Here is an 18344-nt window from a genome sequence, read left to right on the forward strand (position 1 = left end):
ACGCCCGCTAAACAACACAGTTCCTGTTTCATCTGACGCCCGAGACACAACACAGTTCCTTCTTCATCTGACGCCCGCGAAACAACACAGTTCCTGTTTCATCTGACGCCCGAGACACAACACAGTTCCTGTTTCATCTGACGCCCGCTAAACAACACAGTTCTGTTTCATCTGATGCCCGAGACACAACACAGTTCCTTTTTCATCTGACGCCCGAGACACAACACAGTTCCTTTTTCATCTGACGCCCGAGACACAACACAGTTCCTGTTTCATCTGACGCCCGCGAAAAAACACAGTTCCTGTTTCATCTGATGCCCGAGACACAACACAGTTCCTGTTTCATCTGATGCCCGAGACACAACACAGTTCCTGTTTCATCTGACGCCCGAGACACAACACAGTTCCTGTTTCATCTGACGCCCGCTAAACAACACAGTTCCTGTTTCATCTGACGCCCGAGACACAACACAGTTCCTGTTTCATCTGACGCCCGAGACACAACACAGTTCCTGTTTCATCTGACGCCCGCGAAACAACACAGTTCCTGTTTCATCTGACGCACGAGACACAACACAGTTCCTGTTTCATCTGACGCCCGCGAAACAACACAGTTCCTGTTTCATCTGACGCCCGAGACACAACACAGTTCCTGTTTCATCTGACGCCCGCGAAACAACACAGTTCCTATTTCATCTGACGCCCGAGACACAACACAGTTCCTGTTTCATCTGACGCCCGCTAAACAACACAGTTCCTGTTTCATCTGACGTCCGAGACACAACACAGTTCCTGTTTCATCTGACGCCCGCGAAACAACACAGTTCCTGTTTCATCTGACGCCCGAGAGACACAACACAGTTCCTGTTTCATCTGACGCCCTGGAAACAACACAGTTCCTGTTTCATCTGATGCCCGAGACATAACACAGTTCCTGTTTCATCTGATGCCCGAGACATAACACAGTTCCTGTTTCATCTGACGCCCGAGACACAACACAGTTCCTGTTTCATCTGACGCCCGCTAAACAACACAATTCCTGTTTCATCTGATGCCCGAGACACAACACAGTTCCTGTTTCATCTGACGCCCGAGACACAACACAGTTCCTGTTTCATCTGACGCCCGCGAAACAACACAGTTCCTGTTTCATCTGACGCCCGAGACACAACACAGTTCCTGTTTCATCTGACGCCCGCGAAACAACACAGTTCCTGTTTCATCTGACGCCCGAGACACAACACAGTTCCTGTTTCATCTGACGCCCGCCGAAACAACACAGTTCCTTTTTCATCTGACGCCCAAGACACAACACAGTTCCTGTTTCATCTGACGCCCGCTAAACAACACAGTTCCTGTTTCATCTGACGCCCGAGACACAACACAGTTCCTGTTTCATCTGACGCCCGCGAAACAACACAGTTCCTGTTTCATCTGACGCCCGAGACACAACACAGTTCCTGTTTCATCTGACGCCCGCGAAACAACACAGTTCCTGTTTCATCTGATGCCCGAGACATAACACAGTTCCTGTTTCATCTGATGCCCGAGACACAACACAGTTCCTGTTTCATCTGACGCCCGCGAAACAACACAGTTCCTTTTTCATCTGACGCCCGAGACACAACACAGTTCCTGTTTCATCTGACGCCCACGAAACAACACAGTTCCTGTTTCATCTGACGCCCGAGACACAATACAGTTCCTGTTTCATATGGCGCCCGCGAAACAACACAGTTCCTGTTTCATCTGACGCCCGAGACACAACACAGTTCCTCTTTCATCTGACGCCCTCGAAACAACACAGTTCCTGTTTCATCTGACGCCCGAGACACAACACAGTTCCTGTTTCATCTGACGCCCGCGAAACAACACAGTTCCTGTTTCATCTGACGCCCGAGACACAACACAGTTCCTGTTTCATCTGACGCCCGCGAAACAACACAGTTCCTGTTTCATCTGACGCCCGAGAGACAACACAGTTCCTGTTTCATCTGATGACCGAGACACAACACAGTTCTTGTTTCATCTGACGCCCGCGAAACAACACAGTTCCTGTTTCATCTGACGCCCGAGACACAACACAGTTCCTGTTTCATCTGACGCCCGCTAAACAACACAGTTCCTGTTTCATCTGACGCCCGAGACACAACACAGTTCCTGTTTCATCTGACGCCCGCGAAACAACACAGTTCCTGTTTCATCTGATGCCCGAGACACAACACAGTTCCTGTTTCATCTGACGCCCGCTAAACAACACAGTTCCTGTTTCATCTGACGCCCGAGACACAACACAGTTCCTGTTTCATCTGACGCCCGCGAAACAACACAATTCCTGTTTCATCTGATGACCGAGACACAACACAGTTCCTATTTCATCTGATGGCCGAGACACAACACAGTTCCTGTTTCATCTGACGCCCGAGACACAAAACAGTTCCTGTTTCATCTGACGCCCGCTAAACAACACAGTTCCTGTTTCATCTGACGCCCGAGACACAACACAGTTCCTGTTTAATCTGACGCCCGCGAAAAAACACAGTTCCTGTTTCATCTGACGCCCGAGACACAACACACTTCCTGTTTCATCTTACGCCCGCGAAACAACACAGTTCCTGTTTCATCTGACGCCCGAGACACAACAGAGTTCCTGTTTCATCTGACGCCCGCGAAACAACACAGTTCCTGTTTCATCTGACGCCCGAGACACAACACAGTTCCTGTTTCATCTGACGCCCGCTAAACAACACAGTTCCTGTTTCATCTGACGCCCGAGACACAAAACAGTTCCTGTTTCATCTGACTCCCGCGAAACAACACAGTTCCTGTTTCATCTGACGCCCGAGACACAAAACAGTTCCTGTTTCATCTGACGCCCGCTAAACAACACAGTTCCTGTTTCATCTGACGCCCGCGAAACAACACACTTCCTGTTTCATCTGACGCCCGAGACACAACACAGTTCCTGTTTCATCTGACGCCCGAGACACAACACAGTTCCTGTTTCATCTGACGCCCGCGAAACAACACACTTCCTGTTTCATCTGACGCCCGAGACACAACACAGTTCCTGTTTCATCTGACGCCCGCGAAACAACACAGTTCCTGTTTCATCTGATGCCCGAGACATAACACAGTTCCTGTTTCATCTGATGCCCGAGACACAACACAGTTCCTGTTTCATCTGACGCCCGCGAAACAACACAGTTCCTTTTTCATCTGACGCCCGAGACACAACACAGTTCCTGTTTCATCTGACGCCCGCTAAACAACACAGTTCCTGTTTCATCTGACGCCCGAGACACAACACAGTTCCTGTTTCATCTGACGCCCGCGAAACAACACAGTTCCTGTTTCATCTGATGCCCGAGACACAACACAGTTCCTGTTTCATCTGAAGCCCGAGACACAACACAGTTCCTGTTTCATCTGACGCCCGAGACACAAAACATGTCCTGTTTCATCTGACGCCCGCTAAACAGCACAGTTCCTGTTTCATCTGACGCCCGAGACACAACACAGTTCCTGTTTCATCTGACGCCCGCGAAAAAACACAGTTCCTGTTTCATCTGACGCCCGAGACACAACACAGTTCCTGTTTCATCTGACGCCCGCGAAACAACACAGTTCCTGTTTCACCTGACGCCCGAGACACAACACAGTTCCTGTTTCATCTGATGCCCGCGAAACAACACAGTTCCTGTTTCATCTGACGCCCGAGACACAACACAGTTCCTGTTTCATCTGACGCCCGCTAAACAACACAGTTCCTGTTTCATCTGACGCCCGAGACACAAAACAGTTCCTGTTTCATCTGACGCCCGCGAAACAACACAGTTCCTGTTTCATCTGACGCCCGAGACACAACACAGTTCCTGTTTCATCTGACGCCCGAGACGCAACACAGTTCCTGTTTCATCTGACGCCCGAGACACAAAACAGTTCCTGTTTCATCTGACGCCCGCGAAACAACACAGTTCCTGTTTCATCTGACGCCCGAGACACTACACAGTTCCTGTTTCATCTGACGCCCGAGACACAACACAGTTCCTGTTTCATCTGACGCCCGCGAAACAACACACTTCCTGTTTCATCTGACGCCCGAGACACAACACAGTTCCTGTTTCATCTGACGCCCGCGAAACAACACAGTTCCTGTTTCATCTGATGCCCGAGACATAACACAGTTCCTGTTTCATCTGATGCCCGAGACACAACACAGTTCCTGTTTCATCTGACGCCCGCGAAACAACACAGTTCCTTTTTCATCTGACGCCCGAGACACAACACAGTTCCTGTTTCATCTGACGCCCGCTAAACAACACAGTTCCTGTTTCATCTGACGCCCGAGACACAACACAGTTCCTGTTTCATCTGACGCCCGCGAAACAACACAGTTCCTGTTTCATCTGATGCCCGAGACACAACACAGTTCCTGTTTCATCTGATGCCCGAGACACAACACAGTTCCTGTTTCATCTGACGCCCGAGACACAAAACATGTCCTGTTTCATCTGACGCCCGCTAAACAGCAGAGTTCCTGTTTCATCTGACGCCCGAGACACAACACAGTTCCTGTTTCATCTGACGCCCGCGAAAAAACACAGTTCCTGTTTCATCTGACGCCCGAGACACAACACAGTTCCTGTTTCATCTGACGCCCGCGAAACAACACAGTTCCTGTTTCACCTGACGCCCGAGACACAACACAGTTCCTGTTTCATCTGATGCCCGCGAAACAACACAGTTCCTGTTTCATCTGACGCCCGAGACACAACACAGTTCCTGTTTCATCTGACGCCCGCTAAAAAAACACAGTTCCTGTTTCATCTGACGCCCGAGACACAAAACAGTTCCTGTTTCATCTGACGCCCGCGAAACAACACAGTTCCTGTTTCATCTGACGCCCGAGACACAACACAGTTCCTGTTTCATCTGACGCCCGAGACGCAACACAGTTCCTGTTTCATCTGACGCCCGAGACACAAAACAGTTCCTGTTTCATCTGACGCCCGCGAAACAACACAGTTCCTGTTTCATCTGACGCCCGAGACACAACACAGTTCCTGTTTCATCTGACGCCCGAGACACAACACAGTTCCTGTTTCATCTGACGCCCGCGAAACAACACACTTCCTGTTTCATCTGACTCCCGAGACACAACACAGTTCCTGTTTCATCTGACGCCCGCGAAACAACACATTTCCTGTTTCATCTGATGCCCGAGACATAACACAGTTCCTGTTTCATCTGATGCCCGAGACACAACACAGTTCCTGTTTCATCTGACGCCCGCGAAACAACACAGTTCCTTTTTCATCTGACGCCCGAGACACAACACAGTTCCTGTTTCATCTGACGCCCGCTAAACAACACAGTTCCTGTTTCATCTGACGCCCGAGACACAACACAGTTCCTGTTTCATCTGACGCCCGCGAAACAACACAGTTCCTGTTTCATCTGATGCCCGAGACACAACACAGTTCCTGTTTCATCTGATGCCCGAGACACAACACAGTTCCTGTTTCATCTGACGCCCGAGACACAAAACAGTTCCTGTTTCATCTGACGCCCGAGACATAACACAGTTCCTGTTTCATCTGATGCCCGAGACACAACACAGTTCCTGTTTCATCTGACGCCCGCGAAACAACACAGTTCCTTTTTCATCTGACGCCCGAGACACAACACAGTTCCTGTTTCATCTGACGCCCACGAGACAACACAGTTCCTGTTTCATCTGAAGCCCGAGACACAATACAGTTCCTGTTTCATCTGACGCCCGCGAAACAACACAGTTCCTGTTTCATCTGACGCCCGCGAAACAACACAGTTCCTTTTTCATCTGACGCCCGAGACACAACACAGTTCCTGTTTCATCTGACGCCCACGAGACAACACAGTTCCTGTTTCATCTGATGCCCGAGACACAATACAGTTCCTGTTTCATCTGACGCCCGCGAAACAACACAGTTCCTGTTTCATCTGACGCCCGAGACACAACACAGTTCCTGTTTCATCTGACGCCCTCGAAACAACACAGTTCCTGTTTCATCTGACGCCCGAGACACAACACAGTTCCTGTTTCATCTGACGCCCGCGAAACAACACAGTTCCTGTTTCATCTGACGCCCGAGACACAACACAGTTCCTGTTTCATCTGACGCCCGAGACACAACACAGTTCCTGTTTCATCTGACGCCCGAGACACAAAACAGTTCCTGTTTCATCTGACGCCCGCGAAACAACACAGTTCCTGTTTCATCTGACGCCCGAGACACAACACAGTTCCTGTTTCATCTGACGCCCGAGACACAACACAGTTCCTGTTTCATCTGATGCCCGCGAAACAACACACTTCCTGTTTCATCTGACGCCCGAGACACAACACAGTTCCTGTTTCATCTGACGCCCGCGAAACAACACAGTTCCTGTTTCATCTGATGCCCGAGACATAACACAGTTCCTGTTTCATCTGATGCCCGAGACACAACACAGTTCCTGTTTCATCTGACGCCCGCGAAACAACACAGTTCCTTTTTAATCTGACGCCCGAGACACAACACAGTTCCTGTTTCATCTGACGCCCGCTAAACAACACAGTTCCTGTTTCATCTGACGCCCGAGACACAATACAGTTCCTGTTTCATCTGACGCCCGCGAAACAACACAGTTCCTGTTTCATCTGATGCCCGAGACACAACACAGTTCCTGTTTCATCTGATGCCCGAGACACAACACAGTTCCTGTTTCATCTGACGCCCGAGACACAAAACAGTTCCTGTTTCATCTGACGCCCGCTAAACAACACAGTTCCTGTTTCATCTGACGCCCGAGACACAACACAGTTCCTGTTTCATCTGACGCCCGCGAAAAAACACAGTTCCTGTTTCATCTGACGCCCTCGAAACAACTCAGTTCCTTTTTCTTCTGATGCCCGAGACACAACACAGTTCCTGTTTCATCTGACGCCCTCGAAACAACACAGTTCCTTTTTCATCTGACGCCCGAGACACAACACAGTTCCTGTTTCATCTGACGCCCTCGAAACAACTCAGTTCCTTTTTCATCTGATGCCCGAGACATAACACAGTTCCTGTTTCATCTGACGCCCGCGAAACAACACAGTTCCTGTTTCATCTGACGCCCGAGACACAACACAGTTCCTGTTTCATCTGACGCCCTCGAAACAACACAGTTCCTGTTTCATCTGACGCCCGAGACACAACACAGTTCCTGTTTCATCTGACGCCCGCGAAACAACACAGTTCCTGTTTCATCTGACGCCCGAGACACAACACAGTTCCTGTTTCATCTGACGCCCGAGACACAACACAGTTCCTGTTTCACCTGACGCCCGCGAAACAACACAGTTCCTGTTTCACCTGACGCCCGAGACACAACACAGTTCCTGTTTCATCTGATGCCCGCGAAACAACACAGTTCCTGTTTCATCTGACGCCCGAGACACAACACAGTTCCTGTTTCATCTGACGCCCGCTAAACAACACAGTTCCTGTTTCATCTGACGCCCGAGACACAAAACAGTTCCTGTTTCATCTGACGCCCGCGAAACAACACAGTTCCTGTTTCATCTGACGCCCGAGACACAACACAGTTCCTGTTTCATCTGACGCCCGAGACACAACACAGTTCCTGTTTCATCTGACGCCCGCGAAACAACACACTTCCTGTTTCATCTGACGCCCGAGACACAACACAGTTCCTGTTTCATCTGACGCCCGCGAAACAACACAGTTCCTGTTTCATCTGATGCCCGAGACATAACACAGTTCCTGTTTCATCTGATGCCCGAGACACAACACAGTTCCTGTTTCATCTGACGCCCGCGAAACAACACAGTTCCTTTTTCATCTGACGCCCGAGACACAACACAGTTCCTGTTTCATCTGACGCCCGCTAAACAACACAGTTCCTGTTTCATCTGACGCCCGAGACACAACACAGTTCCTGTTTCATCTGACGCCCGCGAAACAACACAGTTCCTGTTTCATCTGATGCCCGAGACACAACACAGTACCTGTTTCATCTGATGCCCGAGACACAACACAGTTCCTGTTTCATCTGACGCCCGAGACACAAAACATGTCCTGTTTCATCTGACGCCCGCTAAACAGCAGAGTTCCTGTTTCATCTGACGCCCGAGACACAACACAGTTCCTGTTTCATCTGACGCCCGCGAAAAAACACAGTTCCTGTTTCATCTGACGCCCGAGACACAACACAGTTCCTGTTTCATCTGACGCCCGCGAAACAACACAGTTCCTGTTTCACCTGACGCCCGAGACACAACACAGTTCCTGTTTCATCTGATGCCCGCGAAACAACACAGTTCCTGTTTCATCTGACGCCCGAGACACAACACAGTTCCTGTTTCATCTGACGCCCGCTAAACAACACAGTTCCTGTTTCATCTGACGCCCGAGACACAAAACAGTTCCTGTTTCATCTGACGCCCGCGAAACAACACAGTTCCTGTTTCATCTGACGCCCGAGACACAACACAGTTCCTGTTTCATCTGACGCCCGAGACGCAACACAGTTCCTGTTTCATCTGACGCCCGAGACACAAAACAGTTCCTGTTTCATCTGACGCCCGCGAAACAACACAGTTCCTGTTTCATCTGACGCCCGAGACACAACACAGTTCCTGTTTCATCTGACGCCCGCGAAAAAACACAGTTCCTGTTTCATCTGACGCCCTCGAAACAACTCAGTTCCTTTTTCATCTGATGCCCGAGACACAACACAGTTCCTGTTTCATCTGACGCCCTCGAAACAACACAGTTCCTTTTTCATCTGACGCCCGAGACACAACACAGTTCCTGTTTCATCTGACGCCCTCGAAACAACTCAGTTCCTTTTTCATCTGATGCCCGAGACATAACACAGTTCCTGTTTCATCTGACGCCCGCGAAACAACACAGTTCCTGTTTCATCTGACGCCCGAGACACAACACAGTTCCTGTTTCATCTGACGCCCTCGAAACAACACAGTTCCTGTTTCATCTGACGCCCGAGACACAACACAGTTCCTGTTTCATCTGACGCCCGCGAAACAACACAGTTCCTGTTTCATCTGACGCCCGAGACACAACACAGTTCCTGTTTCATCTGACGCCCGAGACACAACACAGTTCCTGTTTCACCTGACGCCCGCGAAACAACACAGTTCCTGTTTCACATGACGCCCGAGACACAACACAGTTCCTGTTTCATCTGATGCCCGCGAAACAACACAGTTCCTGTTTCATCTGACGCCCGAGACACAACACAGTTCCTGTTTCATCTGACGCCCGCTAAACAACACAGTTCCTGTTTCATCTGACGCCCGAGACACAAAACAGTTCCTGTTTCATCTGACGCCCGCGAAACAACACAGTTCCTGTTTCATCTGACGCCCGAGACACAACACAGTTCCTGTTTCATCTGACGCCCGAGACGCAACACAGTTCCTGTTTCATCTGACGCCCGAGACACAAAACAGTTCCTGTTTCATCTGACGCCCGCGAAACAACACAGTTCCTGTTTCATCTGACGCCCGAGACACAACACAGTTCCTGTTTCATCTGACGCCCGAGACACAACACAGTTCCTGTTTCATCTGACGCCCGCGAAACAACACACTTCCTGTTTCATCTGACGCCCGAGACACAACACAGTTCCTGTTTCATCTGACGCCCGCGAAACAACACAGTTCCTGTTTCATCTGATGCCCGAGACATAACACAGTTCCTGTTTCATCTGATGCCCGAGACACAACACAGTTCCTGTTTCATCTGACGCCCGCGAAACAACACAGTTCCTTTTTCATCTGACGCCCGAGACACAACACAGTTCCTGTTTCATCTGACGCCCGCTAAACAACACAGTTCCTGTTTCATCTGACGCCCGAGACACAACACAGTTCCTGTTTCATCTGACGCCCGCGAAACAACACAGTTCCTGTTTCATCTGATGCCCGAGACACAACACAGTTCCTGTTTCATCTGATGCCCGAGACACAACACAGTTCCTGTTTCATCTGACGCCCGAGACACAAAACATGTCCTGTTTCATCTGACGCCCGCTAAACAGCAGAGTTCCTGTTTCATCTGACGCCCGAGACACAACACAGTTCCTGTTTCATCTGACGCCCGCGAAAAAACACAGTTCCTGTTTCATCTGACGCCCGAGACACAACACAGTTCCTGTTTCATCTGACGCCCGCGAAACAACACAGTTCCTGTTTCACCTGACGTCCGAGACACAACACAGTTCCTGTTTCATCTGATGCCCGCGAAACAACACAGTTCCTGTTTCATCTGACGCCCGAGACACAACACAGTTCCTGTTTCATCTGACGCCCGCTAAACAACACAGTTCCTGTTTCATCTGACGCCCGAGACACAAAACAGTTCCTGTTTCATCTGACGCCCGCGAAACAACACAGTTCCTGTTTCATCTGACGCCCGAGACACAACACAGTTCCTGTTTCATCTGACGCCCGAGACGCAACACAGTTCCTGTTTCATCTGACGCCCGAGACACAAAACAGTTCCTGTTTCATCTGACGCCCGCGAAACAACACAGTTCCTGTTTCATCTGACGCCCGAGACACAACACAGTTCCTGTTTCATCTGACGCCCGAGACACAACACAGTTCCTGTTTCATCTGACGCCCGCGAAACAACACACTTCCTGTTTCATCTGACGCCCGAGACACAACACAGTTCCTGTTTCATCTGACGCCCGCGAAACAACACAGTTCCTGTTTCATCTGATGCCCGAGACATAACACAGTTCCTGTTTCATCTGATGCCCGAGACACAACACAGTTCCTGTTTCATCTGACGCCCGCGAAACAACACAGTTCCTTTTTCATCTGACGCCCGAGACACAACACAGTTCCTGTTTCATCTGACGCCCGCTAAACAACACAGTTCCTGTTTCATCTGACGCCCGAGACACAACACAGTTCCTGTTTCATCTGACGCCCGCGAAGCAACACAGTTCCTGTTTCATCTGATGCCCGAGACACAACACAGTTCCTGTTTCATCTGATGCCCGAGACACAACACAGTTCCTGTTTCATCTGACGCCCGAGACACAAAACAGTTCCTGTTTCATCTGACGCCCGCTAAACAACACAGTTCCTGTTTCATCTGACGCCCGAGACACAACACAGTTCCTGTTTCATCTGACGCCCGCGAAAAAACACAGTTCCTGTTTCATCTGACGCCCGAGACACAACACAGTTCCTGTTTCATCTGACGCCCGCGAAACAACACAGTTCCTGTTTCATCTGACGCCCGAGACACAACACAGTTCCTGTTTCATCTGATGCCCGCGAAACAACACAGTTCCTGTTTCATCTGACGCCCGAGACACAACACAGTACCTGTTTCATCTGACGCCCGCGAAACAACACAGTTCCTGTTTCATCTCACGCCCGAGACACAACACAGTTCCTGTTTCATCTGACGCCCGAGACACAACACAGTTCCTGTTTCATCTGACGCCCTCGAAACAACACAGTTCCTTTTTCATCTGACGCCCGAGACACAACACAGTTCCTGTTTCATCTGACGCCCTCGAAACAACTCAGTTCCTTTTTCATCTGATGCCCGAGACATAACACAGTTCCTGTTTCATCTGATGCCCGAGACACAACACAGTTCCTGTTTCATCTGACGCCCGCGAAACAACGCAGTTCCTTTTCATCTGACGCCCGAGACACAACACAGTTCCTGTTTCATCTGACGCCCACGAGACAACACAGTTCCTGTTTCATCTGAAGCCCGAGACACAATACAGTTCCTGTTTCATCTGACGCCCGCGAAACAACACAGTTCCTGTTTCATCTGACGCCCGAGACACAACACAGTTCCTGTTTCATCTGACGCCCTCGAAACAACACAGTTCCTGTTTCATCTGACGCCCGAGACACAACACAGTTCCTGTTTCATCTGACGCCCGCGAAACAACACAGTTCCTGTTTCATCTGACGCCCGAGACACAACACAGTTCCTGTTTCATCTGACGCCCGAGACACAACACAGTTCCTGTTTCATCTGACGCCCGAGACACAAAACAGTTCCTGTTTCATCTGACGCCCGCGAAACAACACAGTTCCTGTTTCATCTGACGCCCGAGACACAACACAGTTCCTGTTTCATCTGACGCCCGAGACACAACACAGTTCCTGTTTCATCTGACGCCCGCGAAACAACACAGTTCCTGTTTCATCTGATGCCCGAGACATAACACAGTTCCTGTTTCATCTGATGCCCGAGACACAACACAGTTCCTGTTTCATCTGACGCCCGCGAAACAACACAGTTCCTTTTTAATCTGACGCCCGAGACACAACACAGTTCCTGTTTCATCTGACGCCCGCTAAACAACACATTTCCTGTTTCATCTGACGCCCGAGACACAATACAGTTCCTGTTTCATCTGACGCCCGCGAAACAACACAGTTCCTGGTTCATCTGATGCCCGAGACACAACACAGTTCCTGTTTCATCTGATGCCCGAGACACAACACAGTTCCTGTTTCATCTGACGCCCGAGACACAAAACAGTTCCTGTTTCATCTGACGCCCGCTAAACAACACATTTCCTGTTTAATCTGACGCCCGAGACACAACACAGTTCCTGTTTCATCTGACGCCCGCGAAAAAACACAGTTCCTGTTTCATCTGACGCCCTCGAAACAACTCAGTTCCTTTTTCATCTGATGCCCGAGACACAACACAGTTCCTGTTTCATCTGACGCCCTCGAAACAACACAGTTCCTTTTTCATCTGACGCCCGAGACACAACACAGTTCCTGTTTCATCTGACGCCCTCGAAACAACTCAGTTCCTTTTTCATCTGATGCCCGAGACATAACACAGTTCCTGTTTCATCTGACGCCCGCGAAACAACACAGTTCCTGTTTCATCTGACGCCCGAGACACAACACAGTTCCTGTTTCATCTGACGCCCTCGAAACAACACAGTTCCTGTTTCATCTGACGCCCGAGACACAACACAGTTCCTGTTTCATCTGACGCCCGCGAAACAACACAGTTCCTGTTTCATCTGACGCCCGAGACACAACACAGTTCCTGTTTCATCTGACGCCCGAGACACAACACAGTTCCTGTTTCATCTGACGCCCGAGACACAAAACAGTTCCTGTTTCATCTGACGCCCGCGAAACAACACAGTTCCTGTTTCATCTGACGCCCGAGACACAACACAGTTCCTGTTTCATCTGACGCCCGCGAAAAAACACAGTTCCTGTTTCATCTGACGCCCTCGAAACAACTCAGTTCCTTTTTCATCTGATGCCCGAGACACAACACAGTTCCTGTTTCATCTGACGCCCTCGAAACAACACAGTTCCTTTTTCATCTGACGCCCGAGACACAACACAGTTCCTGTTTCATCTGACGCCCTCGAAACAACTCAGTTCCTTTTTCATCTGATGCCCGAGACATAACACAGTTCCTGTTTCATCTGATGCCCGAGACACAACACAGTTCCTGTTTCATCTGACGCCCGCGAAACAACACAGTTCCTTTTTCATCTGACGCCCGAGACACAACACAGTTCCTGTTTCATCTGACTTCCACGAAACAACACAGTTCCTGTTTCATCTGAAGCCCGAGACACAATACAGTTCCTGTTTCATCTGACGCCCGAGACATAACACAGTTCCTGTTTCATCTGATGCCCGAGACACAACACAGTTCCTGTTTCATCTGACGCCCGCGAAACAACACAGTTCCTGTTTCATCTGATGCCCGAGACACAACACAGTTCCTGTTTCATCTGATGCCCGAGACACAACACAGTTCCTGTTTCATCTGACGCCCGAGACACAAAACATGTCCTGTTTCATCTGACGCCCGCTAAACAGCAGAGTTCCTGTTTCATCTGACGCCCGAGACACAACACAGTTCCTGTTTCATCTGACGCCCGCGAAAAAACACAGTTCCTGTTTCATCTGACGCCCGAGACACAACACAGTTCCTGTTTCATCTGACGCCCGCGAAACAACACAGTTCCTGTTTCACCTGACGCCCGAGACACAACACAGTTCCTGTTTCATCTGATGCCCGCGAAACAACACAGTTCCTGTTTCATCTGACGCCCGAGACACAACACAGTTCCTGTTTCATCTGACGCCCGCTAAAAAAACACAGTTCCTGTTTCATCTGACGCCCGAGACACAAAACAGTTCCTGTTTCATCTGACGCCCGCGAAACAACACAGTTCCTGTTTCATCTGACGCCCGAGACACAACACAGTTCCTGTTTCATCTGACGCCCGAGACGCAACACAGTTCCTGTTTCATCTGACGCCCGAGACACAAAACAGTTCCTGTTTCATCTGACGCCCGCGAAACAACACAGTTCCTGTTTCATCTGACGCCCGAGACACAACACAGTTCCTGTTTCATCTGACGCCCGAGACACAACACAGTTCCTGTTTCATCTGACGCCCGCGAAACAACACACTTCCTGTTTCATCTGACGCCCGAGACACAACACAGTTCCTGTTTCATCTGACGCCCGCGAAACAACACATTTCCTGTTTCATCTGATGCCCGAGACATAACACAGTTCCTGTTTCATCTGATGCCCGAGACACAACACAGTTCCTGTTTCATCTGACGCCCGCGAAACAACACAGTTCCTTTTTCATCTGACGCCCGAGACACAACACAGTTCCTGTTTCATCTGACGCCCGCTAAACAACACAGTTCCTGTTTCATCTGACGCCCGAGACACAACACAGTTCCTGTTTCATCTGACGCCCGCGAAACAACACAGTTCCTGTTTCATCTGATGCCCGAGACACAACACAGTTCCTGTTTCATCTGATGCCCGAGACACAACACAGTTCCTGTTTCATCTGACGCCCGAGACACAAAACAGTTCCTGTTTCATCTGACGCCCGAGACATAACACAGTTCCTGTTTCATCTGATGCCCGAGACACAACACAGTTCCTGTTTCATCTGATGCCCGCGAAACAACACAGTTCCTTTTTCATCTGACGCCCGAGACACAACACAGTTCCTGTTTCATCTGACGCCCACGAGACAACACAGTTCCTGTTTCATCTGAAGCCCGAGACACAATACAGTTCCTGTTTCATCTGACGCCCGCGAAACAACACAGTTCCTGTTTCATCTGACGCCCGCGAAACAACACAGTTCCTTTTTCATCTGACGCCCGAGACACAACACAGTTCCTGTTTCATCTGACGCCCACGAGACAACACAGTTCCTGTTTCATCTGATGCCCGAGACACAATACAGTTCCTGTTTCATCTGACGCCCGCGAAACAACACAGTTCCTGTTTCATCTGACGCCCGAGACACAACACAGTTCCTGTTTCATCTGACGCCCTCGAAACAACACAGTTCCTGTTTCATCTGACGCCCGAGACACAACACAGTTCCTGTTTCATCTGACGCCCGCGAAACAACACAGTTCCTGTTTCATCTGACGCCCGAGACACAACACAGTTCCTGTTTCATCTGACGCCCGAGACACAACACAGTTCCTGTTTCATCTGACGCCCGAGACACAAAACAGTTCCTGTTTCATCTGACGCCCGCGAAACAACACAGTTCCTGTTTCATCTGACGCCCGAGACACAACACAGTTCCTGTTTCATCTGACGCCCGAGACACAACACAGTTCCTGTTTCATCTGACGCCCGCGAAACAACACAGTTCCTGTTTCATCTGATGCCCGAGACATAACACAGTTCCTGTTTCATCTGATGCCCGAGACACAACACAGTTCCTGTTTCATCTGACGCCCGCGAAACAACACAGTTCCTTTTTAATCTGACGCCCGAGACACAACACAGTTCCTGTTTCATCTGACGCCCGCTAAACAACACAGTTCCTGTTTCATCTGACGCCCGAGACACAATACAGTTCCTGTTTCATCTGACGCCCGCGAAACAACACAGTTCCTGTTTCATCTGATGCCCGAGACACAACACAGTTCCTGTTTCATCTGATGCCCGAGACACAACACAGTTCCTGTTTCATCTGACGCCCGAGACACAAAACAGTTCCTGTTTCATCTGACGCCCGCTAAACAACACAGTTCCTGTTTCATCTGACGCCCGAGACACAACACAGTTCCTGTTTCATCTGACGCCCGCGAAAAAACACAGTTCCTGTTTCATCTGACGCCCTCGAAACAACTCAGTTCCTTTTTCATCTGATGCCCGAGACACAACACAGTTCCTGTTTCATCTGACGCCCTCGAAACAACACAGTTCCTTTTTCATCTGACGCCCGAGACACAACACAGTTCCTGTTTCATCTGACGCCCTCGAAACAACTCAGTTCCTTTTTCATCTGATGCCCGAGACATAACACAGTTCCTGTTTCATCTGACGCCCGCGAAACAACACAGTTCCTGTTTCATCTGACGCCCGAGACACAACACAGTTCCTGTTTCATCTGACGCCCTCGAAACAACACAGTTCCTGTTTCATCTGACGCCCGAGACACAACACAGTTCCTGTTTGATCTGACGCCCGCGAAACAACACAGTTCCTGTTTCATCTGACGCCCGAGACACAACACAGTTCCTGTTTCATCTGACGCCCGAGACACAACACAGTTCCTGTTTCACCTGACGCCCGCGAAACAACACAGTTCCTGTTTCACCTGACGCCCGAGACACAACACAGTTCCTGTTTCATCTGATGCCCGCGAAACAACACAGTTCCTGTTTCATCTGACGCCCGAGACACAACACAGTTCCTGTTTCATCTGACGCCCGCTAAACAACACAGTTCCTGTTTCATCTGACGCCCGAGACACAAAACAGTTCCTGTTTCATCTGACGCCCGCGAAACAACACAGTTCCTGTTTCATCTGACGCCCGAGACACAACACAGTTCCTGTTTCATCTGACGCCCGAGACGCAACACAGTTCCTGTTTCATCTGACGCCCGAGACACAAAACAGTTCCTGTTTCATCTGACGCCCGCGAAACAACACAGTTCCTGTTTCATCTGACGCCCGAGACACAACACAGTTCCTGTTTCATCTGACGCCCGAGACACAACACAGTTCCTGTTTCATCTGACGCCCGCGAAACAACACACTTCCTGTTTCATCTGACGCCCGAGACACAACACAGTTCCTGTTTCATCTGACGCCCGCGAAACAACACAGTTCCTGTTTCATCTGATGCCCGAGACATAACACAGTTCCTGTTTCATCTGATGCCCGAGACACAACACAGTTCCTGTTTCATCTGACGCCCGCGAAACAACACAGTTCCTTTTTCATCTGACGCCCGAGACACAACACAGTTCCTGTTTCATCTGACGCCCGCTAAACAACACAGTTCCTGTTTCATCTGACGCCCGAGACACAACACAGTTCCTGTTTCATCTGACGCCCGCGAAACAACACAGTTCCTGTTTCATCTGATGCCCGAGACACAACACAGTTCCTGTTTCATCTGATGCCCGAGACACAACACAGTTCCTGTTCCATCTGACGCCCGAGACACAAAACATGTCCTGTTTCATCTGACGCCCGCTAAACAGCAGAGTTCCTGTTTCATCTGACGCCCGAGACACAACACAGTTCCTGTTTCATCTGACGCCCGCGAAAAAACACAGTTCCTGTTTCATCTGACGCCCGAGACACAACACAGTTCCTGTTTCATCTGACGCCCGCGAAACAACACAGTTCCTTTTTCACCTGACGCCCGAGACACAACACAGTTCCTGTTTCATCTGATGCCCGCGAAACAACACAGTTCCTGTTTCATCTGACGCCCGAGACACAACACAGTTCCTGTTTCATCTGACGCCCGCTAAACAACACAGTTCCTGTTTCATCTGACGCCCGAGACACAAAACAGTTCCTGTTTCATCTGACGCCCGCGAAACAACACAGTTCCTGTTTCATCTGACGCCCGAGACACAACACAGTTCCTGTTTCATCTGACGCCCGAGACGCAACACAGTTCCTGTTTCATCTGACGCCCGAGACACAAAACAGTTCCTGTTTCATCTGACGCCCGCGAAACAACACAGTTCCTGTTTCATCTGACGCCCGAGACACAACACAGTTCCTGTTTCATCTGACGCCCGAGACACAACACAGTTCCTGTTTCATCTGAAGCCCGCGAAACAACACACTTCCTGTTTCATCTGACGCCCGAGACACAACACAGTTCCTGTTTCATCTGACGCCCGCGAAACAACACAGTTCCTGTTTCATCTGATGCCCGAGACATAACACAGTTCCTGTTTCATCTGATGCCCGAGACACAACACAGTTCCTGTTTCATCTGA

The sequence above is a fragment of the Lampris incognitus genome, chromosome 1, assembly GCF_029633865.1.
Source record: "Lampris incognitus isolate fLamInc1 chromosome 1, fLamInc1.hap2, whole genome shotgun sequence".
NCBI classification, from domain to species: Eukaryota; Metazoa; Chordata; class Actinopteri; order Lampriformes; family Lampridae; genus Lampris; species Lampris incognitus.